General features: G+C 45.8%; 1 protein-coding gene across 13 annotated transcripts in view; it reads left to right on the top strand.

Moving 5' to 3' along the window:
• The window catches only part of Atg7 (autophagy related 7), a 298,368-nt gene that overhangs the window by 63,023 nt on the left and 219,215 nt on the right, over window positions 1-16,130 (top strand). The gene's annotated exons all lie outside the window — the stretch shown is intronic.

Below are 16,130 nucleotides of genomic sequence, written 5' to 3'. Positions count from 1 at the left end.
GGCTTTCCTTTCCCTCATTTTCTTCTGTAGACTGAGCATGTTTAATGTGTTTACCCAAGGAAAGCTTCATAACAACAGAGAATTTTATCTTTTTTGTTCTTGTATCTCCAGCGTATAGAAAAGTGCTTGGTATAGTATACGTGCTGAATAAATATTTGATGTTGAGTAAATACAACATACTGAATGCCCATTAGGTTTTGGGCATTATTGTAGGTATTATAGGCAAAAAAGAACCTTATTTCTTGGAGCTTATGGCTTCCACCACCCCCTCAACTGGGCATTGAACCCATGGTCTTTGCACTGAGCTGCATCCTCAGTTCTTTTTATTTTGAAACAAGGTCTTGCTTAATTGCTGAGGCTGGGTTCCACTTTGTGATCCTCCTGACAGCCTCCCAAATTGCCAGAATTACAGGTGTGTACCACCATGCTCTAGTTATGAAGCCTACTGTGTTTTTGGCTTATTTTGAGACAGAGTCAAACTATTTCAGGTTGGTCTTAAGCTCACTATATTCTAGCCTGGTCTTGAAATTGCAGTCTTTTTGCTTCAGCTTCCTAGATTACTGGACTACAAGCATGGGTCACCACACCCAGGTCATGAAGCCTATTTTTTTTTTTTTTTTTTTGTCTTTTTCATTTTTATCAGTACCGGGGATTGAACTCATGACCGCCTGAGCTAAATCCCCAACCCCATGAAGCCTATTTTGTGATAGTGATAGTTATCAATAAATATACTTCAAGGAGTGATAAATGTTTCAGATCCTAATAGATGCTGTAAAAGAGAAAACAGGATAACAGGCTAGAGAACAATTTGAGGGATAGACAGAGCTATTTCAGTCATTTATTTGCAGGAGCTGTTTTAAAAGCCCACTGGACAGAAGCTGAGTTGTTAGCTAACATCTGAATGACAAAAAAGCCAGTCTTTTGAGGGCTCATTTTGCTGGTCTGTTCTCTCAGTCCCTACTGTATACTCCACCTCATTGAGCTGGTCGTAGGTGTGACTAGTCCCCAGTTCTCTCTTCCTGTCTCTCCCTGTCTGTTTCTCTTGACCAACTCTTGTGTCCTCATCTGACATGGTTTTGAAACTCTTAAAAAGAGCTGAGTACTAGGCTGTCTGTTATAAAACCACAAGTTCCCTTTTCTGCTCCCAGCCAGCTATCATAGAGAATACACGTTTATTGAGCATCCATTTGTGTGCTTGACTCTGTGCTCAAGGAATTTAGTTTTTTTAAAAACTGTGGCATGAAACTGTTGCAGATGTTTGGTGGGGAAAGACTTTGGGTGATTTTCAGTCAGGGTGAGGCATCAGAAAGCTGCTGTGAGGGTTGTGTTTTCTCCAGTTGTAAAGGATAAGGAGGATGTGCAGGTGCAGAGGAGCTGAAAGCAGCTGAGCAGAGACTGCAAGTGAGAATGGCCTACAAGCATCAGCAGAGTTGCAGCATAGGGTTGCAGATTGAGAGGTGACTGGAAGGGACAGTGGAAGCCATATCATGCAGGGTCTATGGCCAGTAGTGTGCCAGGAGCGCTTGCCGTGCTCAAAAGGCCCGTGTCCCATTACCAGCTTTGCCACCGAACTAGCTTTGTGACTGTGGGAAGCAAATCTCTTTTTAGGCTTCAGTTTCCCATCTATAAAAATGAGAGACACCTGAGGTGTAGAGCACTTGCTTAGCATGCCAGAAGCCCTGGGTTAGAGCCCCATCACTCCAAAGAAGAAGAGGGATGTGAATTGAATGCACAGATATGTCACTTAGCCTTCCTAAAGGAAAGTCGGTAAACAGTAGCAGTTAATAATGCCCTTTTAAACAGTTTGGAGTTTACTTTTTTTTTTTTTTTTAATGGTACTGGAGTTGGAACCATGGCAAGGCATCATGCAGACAAGGCAAATGCTATACCGCTGAGCTATATCCCCTGCCTGTGGACTTTATTTTTTAAGTGTGGGAGTGGAGAGCAGGACACTGGGCAATTTTAAACAGGGGTGCAACATCCTCTCATCTGTTTTTAAATTACTAGGGCAGCAGAGTGGTGGTTACAATTGCCTAGAGCAGAACCAGCAGGAGATGAGGTGGGGCAGTGCTGTGGGGGTCAGGTGAAGGAAGATGGAAGCTGAGATGAAAGCTGAGGAGGAGGTGGATGGATCTGAGAGACAGAGAAGGTGAGATTTCTGATTATGTCATGGGGAGAGGAGGAAGACCGTTGTGAGCATGTTGGAGGCGGCTGGTTGTGCTGTGTGGAAATTAGCATTACCAGAGCTGTGCAGTTGGTGTCTCTGAGATTTTATTTGGAATAGTTCGCCTCTGTCTTCCACTTTTTTCCATGGAAATGAAGCCCATGGATGCCTTCCTCTTTCTGTCCTCCTCTTGGTCATCCCACCCAGGTTCACTGTCACGAGGTCTGACTGTGCAAGCGGGAAGACTGAGTAGATCTTTGCATGGTCAAGGCAGACTGGTAATGCCCTGCTCCCTGGATCTCTGTCCAGCTCCAGAACGAGCACACCTTTGGGACTTCCTGGCATCTCCTCTTCAGGTTGCCATCCTTGACCTTGTTCTTGTCAGTTTCTGAGTATACGGTGTAGGAAGGAAGTCTTTCTCTTCAAGAGGTCCAGCGTGCAGGGTGGGAGTGTACTTTCCTTGGGGTAACCTGAGGCCCCCCAGCAACACTGTCAATAGGTGCTGCTTTTGCCTCTTACTGTGTCCCCAGACAGGCTAGCCAGGCCCTTGGTGCTCCCAAATATCCTCTGGTAGCTCTCCAGCCACTTCCCTAGGATATTTTTCCTCTACCCGGTTGCTTTGCCTTTTGTTCTAACTGGCGAAAGGGTGTTCTCAAGCTGATTCTTCTCCTTGGCCACTCGATCCCATCTCCTTTGTCTCAGAGATCTGGTTCTGTCATATATTCTTCTCTTTCCCTGTTTCTCCAGTCTTTCTCATTTCAATCTTGTATCCTCAGTTTTCTTTCATTTTGGAGAAGAGCAGTGCATCTTCTTACTAACATCTGCCTGTCTTTCCAGCCCCAGTTTTTGTAAGAGTGACTGGATTTGCCCCTTATGCATTCTCACATCATCTGCTGAGTCCTGTTGCCATCCCAGTGCTCTAGCAGAATAGCTGTCCTCAGAGGCATCGGAACTCCTGAACACTTCCTTTCTTGTCTTTTAACCTCTTGGCAGTCTGACATTGCAGATACCAAAGCCAGGCCTGCTTTATACCATGTGGCTGTCACCAGGTGGCTTCTGAGGAGGTCATTGCCCTTCCATACACAGTACACACAGAGTAGGTTTGTCAGCTCTCCTCGGAATGAATGAGAGAAAGGCCTCAGCGGGTTTCCCAGGTGGCCTCAGAGAGTGAGAGAACACAAAGAAGGGTGTTCATTCGGCAGAGCTGAGGGTGCAGCTCTGAGGCAGAGGTCAGACTGGCCCATTCAGAGAAGAATCCAGACTTGATGGACTTGCTGGGCTGAAGTAGTCTGGCTGTCATCTCTGTTCTGGTTTTACAAGCTGGCTCAAGGTACGTCCTCAGACCTCACTGCTCTAAGGGACAGTATGGTCCCCAGGAGATGACTGCTTCTGCTGGGGAGAGGGCAGCCTTGGGAGGCTCCCTGGAATCTGAGTTGACTGCAGGTTGCGGCAGCAGTTGGCGACTCAGGGCCCTCACTGTTAACGCAGCATCTCTGCGTACCTCTTCCCTTGCTGTCCTGGATCTGGAAGGGTTGGGAACAGTGCTGTGGATTTAGGCCTGTCTATGTGGCTGCTTCCCGACAGGCACTCCCTAAAGATGAGGAGCTGTGCGGGGTGGGGCAGAGTTTCCAGGGAATAAAGGCAGCAGAAGGGGAGGTCAGCTACATATTGGGCGTCTGTGCACCCTCGGGCAGATGCTGCTGTTTTGCTTTATTTATTTATTTTTTTTTTTTAGCAGAAACATCTTGTAAGTCTCTGATTGCCTGAGAAGAAAACACAAACCATGCTTTTTTCTTTTTCCAAGTACTGGGGATTGAACCCAGGGCCTTTGCACTGAGCTACATTCCCCAGCCTTGCTTATTGTTGTCTTATTTTAAGCCAGGGTCTTGCTGAGTTTCCCAGGCTGGGCTGGTACCTGCAGTCTTCCTGCATCAGTCAGCCTCCCACAGTGCTGGGATTATAGGCATGTCGCATACCACCGGGCTCAGCTTAAATCATGCTCTTTTTTTTTGGTACCAGGAATCAAACTCATGACCTTGTGCTTGCAAGGCAGGCAATTGTGCTGCTGAGCTAAATCCCTGGCCCTAAATCCTGCTCTTAACCAGTCATAGTTGAAGGGCTTGGAAGCTTGCTTGTGTGCTGTCCCTGTGGTGGTCTGTGGCTGTCACAATCATTTCTCTCTCAGTTTCCACCATGGCCTGTCTTTCTTCTCTTGCCCCTAAGTGCCAGCACACTCCAAAGCTCTGCTCACCACTCTTTTGTTTTTCTCACCCGTGACTTCTACACTCATTTATGTGTCCATGGCCCCTGCTCTGTGTCTTGTTTGAAGCTGCTGTGCCCCAAGTGCTGTCCTGAAACTCAGCTTGTCTTCCCCCAGACCTTCTATTGTGTATCCATCTTTTCTCTTACCCACTTCCTGTTTCCACTTAGTCTTCAGAGTCATCTGGGACCATCCCTCCCTTCCTCAGGTGCATATCCCAGTGGAAATGCAACTCGTGCCTTTCTGTGCATTTCCAGCTGCTCGCCACACCTGCCCCTCAGAGCTTGAGGGTGTACCCAGACTTCCCATGCTGTTCCACTCCTCCTCTCAGTCACCAAGAGCTTGTTGGCTACGGGGTATGGGGCTGAGTGGATTCTGGAAAACCATGTGACTGAAGAGAGTGGAAAGCTGTCACTGTCCATTTTTCATGGAGCTTTTACTCTGTAGGAGAGATCAATCCCCACAGATGTGAAATGCCTGCTGCATCCTGAAAATGGGGTATGTGGGTGGGTCCAGATGGGAGGAGAGAAGGGGAGGAACTAGGTGGTGCAGGTGTAGGTGGACAAGGACATTCCATGCTGGGGGGGGGCAGTGTTTTGGGGACTGAGCTTTCCATGTCCCACTGGTGGCCGCCTGGTCCCTGGTTCTTTTTTTTTTTTTTTTTTTGTCTTTTTCCTTTTTATCAGTACTAGGGATCGAACCACGACTTCCTGCTTCCAAGGCAGGTACTTATGCCGCTGAGCTAAATCCCCAGCCCCTGGTCCCTGGTTCTTTCTGGAGCTGCTGACATCATCCATTCCCTTCTCCCCGCTGGCCAGGGGGTATAAACATCATGGCGATTTGCTTTAGTCATACCAAGCACTTTGCAATATGCAGCAGTAGTTCACAGCATGCCAGGGACCTCTTTTGAGAACCCACTGCCAGGTTTGAAAACCACAGGTCAAGGGTTTCCGGAGGAAAGGGTCTTCCAGTCGTCCTCACGTGGCTGTCCCCTATACTTTGCCCTAACACTGTGTAGACATTTAACCCATGGGACCAGACTGCACTTGTGTGACTCTAAGTTTTGATACCATTGTTCCTATTCTCTTGCTTTCCAAACTGCTGCACCTTTAGAGCCAGGGGCCTTAGCTCTTTGCTGCTAAACCTGGAAATAGAGCACAGGCCCGGTTGATGATGCAAATATATGCCAAAGGAACGACTCGGCGGAAGTCCTGGTGTGTTGACTTGTGCTGGAGAACATTGGCTGTGCTCTTCTAGGCCTCTAGGTGTGTGGGGAACAGACATTTTCTATCAATCCTCACAGCATTCTTCACAACCAACAGGTGGCATGGACAGATGAGAAAGACTTCAGAGACATCTGGGAGTTGCAATGACTTAGCTGGAAGGTATCGAAGGCAGCATTTGAACTCAGGCCTCTGGCACAGGAACCTATACCCTTCCCAGCCTGTCCTATGGCCTGCAGGGAACCAGGCTGCATTGTCTTCTTTAGCTTATTTACCTCTTTGGGGTTTTTTCCCTGCTGGTGCTGGAGATTGAACTCAGCAGCTTCCTTGGGCTGGACAGATGCTCTACCACTGCTAATACAACCAGCTCTGGGATTTTTACTTTTGTTAAAACAGGCCTGCCATTCTGGGTGGCTAGAATCTTTTTGTTTTTTTAATTCTGAATTTTAATCATGTGTTATGTTGCCTATTTCCTTCTGCTTTGCATCTTATATAAAATTGATTGACAAATCTTCTGTATTGTTAGCCAGGTCAGCAGTAGAATATGGTAATAAGAATACCATATCGAGCCACACACGGTGGCACATGCCTGTCATCCTGCACTTTGGGAGACTGGGGACCACACTCACCCACTGGTGTGGTCCCCAGTGCAAGGTGTCTGAGGATATGAAGCCTCCATTTTGACTCTGGTGAACCTGGTAGCTTCCTGTCCTGCAGAGTGGACCAAAGGGACCTCATGGGCTTCACTTGGCCTTGTCCCTCTCTCCTGTCCCTCGATTTTTTCTATATTACCACTCATTCATCAAGGGCTTGCCCTACTCGTAGCGTATCCATTTTCCAGCAGAGAGTGAGGGTGTGGCAGACCTTATGTTCAGCAAGCTATTTCAGCACAAGTGCTGGGAGGGTGCATGGGGTTGCAGAGTGCAGTCTGGACATGGCTGCCCATCTGTGATCTGTGTGGGAAGCAAAGGGCACTGTTCAGTCTTCAGAGCAGCCTCCTGATGCCGCATGTGAGGCCAAAAACAAGGTCTAGCTGTGGACTGTGTCACTTCTGCTTGCAGCATTTCTTCCCTGAGCCATTAAAACCTCTCCTGCTGTCCTCTCCCAAAGTGAACAAACAGAATTCCAGACGCAGAAAAATTAACCATGAGAGAATGTTCCATATGGCTGGGTTGGTTTCTCTCTGTTTCCTTCTGAGGATCCAGTTTCCCAATGACAGGATATTTTTTATTTTTGTTCTTTCCCCGTGGGAGTGGTCTCTTTGCTACCCGTTTGACCTCTCTATATCCAGCAGTCCTGCCCTGGCTTGGCGTTTACTGTGTCTGATTCCATCAGACCCTATGGAGGGAGCCTCATTCTTGGAAGCACCTCTACTTCAATTAATTTTATGAGCAGCAAAGCCACAGTACTTCCAGCTCCAGCATCTTTAATAACAAAATGTCAGAAAAGGTTACAGCAATGATATTTCACTGAGACACCTTCCTTAGAGGAATGCATTGCTTTAGACTAACTTGAGATCTAAGTAGGTCATCTCTTAATGTTAGATGAATACAGCACTTGAGAGCTCTTTGTAGAACTGGTTTAGATCGAACATTACAGGTTGTGTTCTACTTTTTTATTCAGCTGTAAGATACACATAGGTGGGGCTGGGGATTTAGCTCAGCGGCATAAGCGCCTGCCTTGCAAGCAGACAGTCGTGAGTTCCATCCCTGGTACCGATAAAAACGAAAAAGACCAAAAAAAAAAAAAAAAAGATACACATAGGCACTGTTTTTGTCACTTTCATTATCTAAGGACCAAATACCCAGCCACTAGAATTTAAAGTAGGGGAGGTTTATTTGGCCTCACAGTTTTGGAAGTTTCAGACCATGCGTTGCAGGCTTAAACACAGGAGTGACTTGTTGGAGGGGTCTGGCAGAGGAGAGCTGCTATCTTCATGGTGACTGGAAGCAGAGCATAGAGTTTGGGAGGGAGATAAACCCTTCCAGGCCAAGCCCCTACCCCTTCCCATCAGGCCTACCTCCAGACAGCCTCAAGGTCTGATCACTTTCTAAAAGCCCCAACTAGGAGTGCAGGAGGCTTTGGGGGAGGGGCATCTAGCTAGAATCCATCTAGACAGGCCCTGAGCATGAATCTGTCACTCAGGAGTTTTATATGGGTCTGCGCTCTGTGAGCCCCACCCAGCACAAGGTCTGTCTTTTATCAGGTCCAGGGACTTTTCATGTCCTCCTTAGTCAGAATTGCTGAATCTGGCTCAGACTGAGATCACATCTATTGCTTTGGATATCATGCATAGAGCCGTGTGTGTCCAGGTGCCAACACTGACCTGTTTAACATTTTGCTCTGCAACAGTTTTACATTATGGAAACATAACAAGACCAAGAGGAAGACCTCCCACTTTGCCTCTCCCGGAAACTCCATCCAGTTTTATCCCAGCTACGTCCCTGGTTAAAGCAGGACGTTGAGCCAGGGTCACTGATTGTCCACAGTTGTCCTGGCTTTCTACTCTCTTCCATCCTGACTCATAAGACCTTGGCAATCTTGAAGACTGTAAACCAGGCCCCGTCACTTTGCAGGAAGTTTTTCAGTGTGACTTTATCTGCTGTTTAAATGCAGGTTAGGCACTATGTTCTTTCTTCATATTCTGTCAGATAACACATAATGTTCATTTGTTCCATCGTTGCTGGCATTATCTATAGGCCCATTAATAAGGTAATGTCTTTGTGTGTGTGTGTTTGCGCACATGTGTGCTGGCATGGAAACCAGGGCTCTGTGCATGTACATGCTGCTCCTTTGAGCCACACCCTAGCCCAAGCTGGTGTCTTTTTTTTTTGTCTTTTTGAGACAGGGTCTCACTGTACAGTTCAGGCTGGTCTTGAGCTCACTTTATAGCCCAGGCTGGTCTTGAACTCACAACAATCCTCCTGCCTCAGCCTCCTAGGTGCTGGGATTACAGTTGTATATCACCACACCCTGCCCATCAAGGTGATGTCTTAATGACAAGAGTTTGTCCTTGCAGTTCCTTTCTTCCACCTTTGAAGCTGACAGGTTTCTGCAGACAGCTCCTCTGAGACTATAGACAGGCAGTTGACAGGAATGCTATCACACAGATTCTTCACACTCCATGTGAATGGGTGTGTGTTCAGTTAAGGTATGCATGTATATTTCCTGTTCTTTAAGAGTCTGGTCCTCAAACAGCAGACTTGGTGTGAAGATCTTCCAGGGTATCAGCAGACTACCAGTGTTTCTGCTTTCCTACTATAGTCTTTCTATTCCAGAGTTTGTCCTTCTGGCCACAGGAGCCAGGGTTCTTTCTTGCTCTTTTATCTCCAGGAAGAAACCCAGAAAGGGTGCTAGCATTCATCTTAATGACAAATAAGAGCCACTCTGCAGGGCCTGGGTTAGCAAAAGCAGTATGGTCAGGAACTGTGTTTTGGGGGTTGGTGATGAAGTTACTGGAGGCTGGAGAGAGGTCCAAAAAGCTTGTAGCTGGAAGAGCTGGCCTGTTGTGACACACAGGAGTACGAGCCAGTGGAGGGGACTCTAAACAGGCTTCCCAGGGCAGGCAGAGAAGGAAGGGAGCCGTGGGTGCGAGAAGCAGAGATTGAAGCTGGATGTCAATGTACCGGCAACTCTGTTGCTTGATTGTTGCATCAGGGATACGGAGTGGCGTGTAGCAGAGACTGCTGGACGGAGTGGCACTGTATAGACAGGCCCTGAGTCAAGGCCTTTGTGCTATTATCTGGGCCAGACTCGGGACCCCTTGGCTGCCCATAACTATAAATATGTCTTAGTGTCTTTTTTTCTTGCCGTGGGTTGCAATGGAAGTAGTAGATTGAAATTAACTCACTAGAATTTTATAACTTTTACATGGGATTACAAATATAAACTTCCCAGACTGCAACGAGGGATCTCTATACCTGTTGAGCTGTGAAGGCCCCTGATATGTCTTCAGGGTTATTGCAAGCCTCAGTAAACATCACATAAGCTTCATCTTGGCTTAGTGATGCTGAGGCATGCGTAGGAGTGTTCTGCGGATTCACCAACCCATAAAAGGTACAAGCTGCTCTTCATAGACTGGCAGCTATGTGTCAGCAGCCATGCTAATTTGTACCGCTGTATAAAATACTCTGCTCCAAATTTCAGCCTTCATCAAGCCAGAGTGCAGTAATAGCCCCTTTGAAGCATCAAAGACTAGTAGGTTTGCAAGTTGGTTCAACCCATGGCTCAGCCCATGGGTCAGGTCCTGTCTGGAGCCTTGTTCATGCAGTCCAGGAGCTGAGGATGAGTTTTGTATTTTTCAAGGGTTAAACAAATAAAAAGTAAAATGAAGAGATGACAAGAACAGTGTGTGGCCCACAGTGCCTGCAGTGTTTACAGTTTGACACCCTTCCGGAAAAGCTTGCCAGCCCTGGCACGGTAATCCTGTTATCCAGCATATGCTTGAACACTCTCTAATAGAAAATTCATGGACTCCCTGATCAAACCCTTCCTACTTGGACAACTCAGACCATGTGTGAGTTAAACTTTGTTGAAATTTGTCTGACTGCACAGCATCTACTCATTAGCCTGTTGTGGGAGAAGGGAACTATTATTTCCATGATGATACTGAGCATCTTAAGTATTTTTGGCACTGTGTTCAGGGCTGGAGAAAGGTGAACAAGATGTGGTTCTCATATGAGCTCCCCCACCCCAGGTGTTACTTATGGGAAGCAAAGCCCTCAAGCTGATAGTCTTTTTTTTTTTTTTTTTTTTTTTTTTTGAGGCAGGGTCTTACTGTATAGTCCATGCTGGCCTTGATCTTCCTGGTTTAGCCTCCTGGAATGACAGATGTATGCCACCACACCCTACTCTTCTGTAAAGCAGGCTTTGACAGAAACTTGGGTTAAATGTTCATTCTGGGGCAGCCTCCAGGCTCCCACTCTTGACTGCAGCTCCTTTTATTTCCATAAGCGTCTAAAGTCTGACCCAGGTTAGGGTGGTAGGCATGCCCCGGCATGTTCATGCTGCCTGACCAGCCACCCTGCTGTTGCAGTTTGGTCTTAACTATTTTCACTGCTGCTGGATGCCTACACTGCTAGAATTTCTGTCCACTAGGCTGGCTGTTTCATTGGAGGTGACACACAGTCCCATTGTGTGTAGCTCTTGGCCTCTACATTTCGAATGTGGTGGAAACAGATTTTAATAAAATGGAACTGCACTCTCATGGGTGCCTGCATCAGTGTTGTTCCTTAACTGTGTCTGTGCGCAGATACTCTCAGCTATGCAGGTAGAACCAGTGAGCCTGCTTCTTAGGACACAGGCCAGTTATATGTAAAGAGCTCTGCCACCAGGACTGACTTCCCCCGATTCCCTTGGAACATGACTTCTTTTTATTTTTTCCAGTGCTAAGCATTGAAACCAGGGCCCTCCTATTGCTGTGTGAACATTCTACCTGAGCTATACCCCAGTCTTATTGTATTGTACTTTATTTTATTAAGACAGTGTCCTACCATCCGCCTGTCTCAGCCTCTGAGATTGCAGGTAGCATGAGCATGGCCACTTAACCTTCACTTCTTGTATCTTCCTTACAGCAGCAAGACTGTGGTGACATGTCACACACACACACACGCACACACACAGGCACGTACATGCTTAGGTCCCTCCGGGAAGCCTGGCTGCTGCACACTCCTGTGTTGATGTTTCCTGCAGATTCTTCTGCACAGGCTGCTCCTGTTGCCCAGCATCCTTCTGTTTTCTCAGCCTGGGAGGCAGTATGTCCCAGCCTGTCCTCTTGTAAGACTGGCTTCTCTGTTGCATTGCGAATTTCTCCAAGGCCACATGAGTCCCAAGACGTTTGAGGGCCACATCGGTGATTCACTGAACCTTCTCAGCTTGCCGGTTTATATATCCTTGTCTTTTTCAGATGCTGACTGCTTTTCACCCTGATTGAGGTGTAACTGCTGTCACAGAGTGGCCTCCTTGTCACTTTCCTCTGCTGCTAAGGAAGAGTTTTCTTTTTTGTCTCTGGGATCCTCTGGCTCTGGGAAAACCCCCTCTGAATGACCTCAGCAGGGCACCAGTAGTTTCAAAGAAATGGGTTAGAGGTGAGCCTTCAGGTCAGTTGGGCACCCTGAGGTATCAGCATTATGGTCCCTTCTCACTCTGCCACCATCTCGATTTCCTTAAATGTGGGATGAGTATTCCTTCCTTTCCTTTTTGCCCACCTGTTTGGACCCGTTTGAAAGGAGCTTAGCATGGATGAATTTTGAAATGATTGGTTATTTTTGCAGCTTATGTGGGGCTGATGGGCAGAATAAAAGCCTGGAAGAGCAGTCTCTTTCTTCAATGCTGTGTAACCTACAGATGAGAGAACCTTGAAGCCAATAGAACTGAGTTGTAATCTCAGCAGGGCTACTTCCTGACTGTGACTTTGAGCAAATCACTTAATCCTCTCAGTGCCTTAGACTTCTCATTGGTTTTGGCTTTTTTGAGACAGGGTCTCTCCCTATAGTTCAGACTGGCTTTGAACTTATTGTCTAGCCCAGACTAGCCTGGAACTTGCAAAGATCTCCCTGCCTCAGCCTCCCCAGTGCTGGGGTTATAAGTATGTGCAACCATGCTCTGCTCTTCTGTAAAGCAGGCATAACATTACCACTTTAGGGTCCTTGTGTGAATATGTTAAGCATTTTGCACAATGCTAGGCATGGATGAGTATTCAGTAAGAACAGTTAAGATTCCTGTCGTTGAAGTTTTAAAAGAGTGTCTCAGAAAAGCAAGCACAGTTCATGATGGCAAGTACCATAATGAAGTGTTTATCAATCACCATGGAGCAGGGAGCTGGGTACCCCAGGCTGTGTGTGTTAATGACAGCTTCATGAATGACTAAACAGACAGGAAGGATTCCCTTGGGAGGGCCAGTGTCTCCCAGGAGCTGTGGTGTAGGGTTAGGGCTGGGGACTGAGACAGCAGCTTCCTGCCAGGCCTGTGAAGTTGTACGCATTTGTTTGTTTGAACAAAGGAACCATTGTACACATAGATCCTGGTGGACGAGGACCTTCTTATTCAAGGAATAGAAGATTAAGGCGGCAGTCTTGCATGTTTCCTTGCCAAGCTGGGGAAATGCTTATAGCATAGGACAGAGTCCTTCAAATACCAGCAACAGGGAGACTGAGGCCCAGGTGACACAGGAGTGGAGTAGCAGCAGCCTCCAAGTAAGGCTCAGGGACCTGTGCCCCACTCACTTCACTGGGAGAGGGCAGAGAAGAGGAAATTGTAATCTTTCAGATCATTAAAGGATGAAGTATATTTCATGTGGCCCAGGAGCATTCACATGCACGTGATGTGACCTAGAGGTGGGGATCACCAATAGGAGTAAGGTGGTACCATGCAGATGTCAGCATCACTAGGTGCTGGTCACATTCATAGGCTCCTGGCCATGCTCCCTGTCCCTTCTCCCCTTGGCAGGAAGAGTAGGGTGCGTGCACCCTCGTTTTTAAGATGCACGCAATGCTGCAAATACTTGGAACCCTTTGGTTGGGCATTATCTGGAGCTCAGGGCTACAAACCCTTCTCAGAAGGAGGAGAATCACAGGGACAGCTATGTGCTGCCCTTTTCAGTGAAACTTTTTATCAACTTTATAGAAAAATATTTAATTCTTTCCATCTCTTGTTTTTTGTTTGTTTTTATGAGTCTGCTAGGCCCCCATTGTGAACTTTTCATTCATTCCCAACTGGGCTTCTGTTGCCAAAGTGACATTTTCAGCCTGTGGGAAAGAGCCGCCTAGAGGAACCAGCAGCAGTCGCCACCCTTGGAGCTGCTGGGACACAGCCAGACCTGTGGGAATCCTGCTGCTACAGCTTGGTCTCATTTAACAGTTTTCTGTCCAATTGCATTTTAGAGAGCCACCACTGAGCTGCTTTTAAGCACTGAAATCTGATGGCATTGATTGTCATTTTCTTTCACTTTCAAAGAAAGTCAAAGTGGAATCCTTTCATCATTAGTCTTCTTGAGTCTATAGCTGTGGGCCAATAAGTAGTTGTTCCTGTACCTGCTAATAAACAGATGCACCACCACCCTGGCGCATCAACTGCTGCTGCTTTAATTGGGTTGTCCGCTGGCTCTGTTGCTTCTTGGGCCCTTTCCTATAGACCTGTTCTAGTCCTGTGCTGGGCCTTGGCTTTTCTCCTGACCACCTGCAGGAACACCTCTTCTCTCTGGACCCATTACCCTGCTGCCATGGTTTCCCTAGGCAGCCACCACTTGCTTGCCCTGCCTTTGTCCATTGCTGACCATGTCTTCTGTATGTTATTATTATGATCCCTCTGAGCCTTGCTTAAGTGTTTTTTGTTTTGTTTTGGTTTTTGGTGGTAATGGTGATTGAACTGGGCCCTTCACACAGAGCTACATCTCCAGCTCTTTTTATTGTTTGGAACAAGATTCATTAAGCCACCCGGCTGAGCTCAAACTTGAGATTCTTTAAGCTTCAGCCTCCCAGAGAGCTGGGACTAGAGGTGTAAGCCATTGTGCCCAATTCAAGGGTCCTTTCTTTCTCTGGAACCTGAAGAGAAACCTGGAACCTGTCGGTCCCTGACCGACAGCTCCACAGTGCTGGGGATCAAAGATCAGGTCTCTTACATGCTACACAATGCAGTTTTAATTTCAGGGAATTTATCGGCAAGATTCATCTATATGCTAACAGTTGCAAGTGGGTGAATTTACTGAACATGTGTTACTTGCATTCTTATGATATCTTTCCTAACCAGCCAGCAGAATCCGGATTAAGGCACTTTGATAGTAGTTATGACCACAGCAGTGCTCCTTGTTAGCTAAAATGCCACATATCGAGTAATTACTGGTAAATCACTGCAGTAGATCACAGCCAAGGCATCCATGCTGTCAGCTCTCCGCACTATGTACAGACTTCACCACTGACTGCACACGGAGTGCTCAGAGCTGTATTTCATTTAGGCATTTTGTATGAAATTTAGCTGTTTTGTTGGACAAGGGTTGTGTCTTGAAGTCTGATGAAACCTATTTTTATGTAAACTTCTTAGTTGTAATCTGAAATGCGCCTTTTCTGTTTTTGTGGTACTGGAGGTTAAACCTATAGAATATTGAGTTTTATCTTCAGACCTTTTCATTGTTTTATTGTCTTTCTATAGTTTGTATTAGTATATATTGTTTATATACATGGGTTTCATTGTGGAAGATTTATACATGCAGCTAACATACTTTAATCAACCTCTTCTCCCCTGCTGCCACTGTTTATTTTGAGACAAACTCTCATGAGGTTGCCCTTGTCGGTCTCAAACTTGTGATCCTCCTGCCTTGGCCTCCAGAGTGATTACTGCTCCCTATCTCACTCAGCTAGCATGCTTCTAAAATTATTTCAAAAGGAAGCCGCAGTGGTGCAGTCCTATAAATTCAGTGCTCGAGAGGCTGAGACAGGAGGATTGCAAAGAGTTTGAGGTCACCCAGGACTACATAGTGAGACCCTGTCTCAAAAAATAAATTCTTTTAAAAAGTTATTAAAGTCCTCACAAATTTAGAAGGTGAAGAAAGCCTACTTTTTTAATTCATTTTTTCAGTATTCTTTCTGAATGCAAGTTACTGTTTGGCTCCATGGTTAGTAAAACATGAAAGATGCTTTTTATTTTTTTGCACAATCTGATGTAACAGGATCAGACTGATGTGTCATAAACAATGCCCCAAATAGTGTGTTTTAGATTACCTTTAAAAGTCAGTAAAGAGCCTGGTGTGTTGGTGCATACTTGTAATCCCAGCTGCTTGGGTGGAGGCAGGACAACTCAGTGAGGACGTATCTCAACATAAAATTTTAAAAAGTCCATGAATGTAACATTAGAAATGCTTGCCTGGCATGTGGGAAGCCCTGGGTTCAATCTTAGAAATAAAAATGTCACTGAAGGACTCTGTGAAAGTTTTCTAAAATAAAGAAACTTCAGTCCTGCTAAGTTGACATTATTGGATTTGCTTTTGTTTATATTTAAATTTCTATACAATTTATTTTCTAAAAACTCCCCTCATTTTACATAAAAAGCAATCCGTTTAGTACTGAGTTTGGTTTGACTTTTATTAGATTAAATGGAATATAATTAAATTGAGTTACAGTATATAAGAACCCTACCTTGGTATTTCAGAAGAAAATTTTAAGCACTGAATAAAACAAATCATGGAAAATATGTATAGTTAATTGCATGGTGATTGGGTTTTCATACTTTTTTTTGTGTGGTGCTGGGCTCAGATCCAGGGCGCAGGCAACCATGGGTGTTGCTACTAAGCCACAGCCCCTCCTTCATGCCATTTTATGAGTTGAAAAATATACTTTCTGATTGGATTTAAAGGAACTTTTTTTGTAAAGGGAATAGTTTTTACAATTTGTAATGACAAATTGTAATGTAATGACAAATGTAAAATTTGTAATGACAACTAACCTTGTATAATGTTAAAGAAATGATTAGTCGATCCTGAAAGTTGGAAGTT

This window comes from Cavia porcellus, unplaced genomic scaffold (assembly GCF_034190915.1).
Source record: "Cavia porcellus strain 051 isolate PalLab524CR breed Dunkin Hartley unplaced genomic scaffold, mCavPor4.1 scaffold_27, whole genome shotgun sequence".
NCBI lineage: Eukaryota > Metazoa > Chordata > Mammalia > Rodentia > Caviidae > Cavia > Cavia porcellus.
This window is presented reverse-complemented; position numbering and strand designations above follow the sequence as displayed.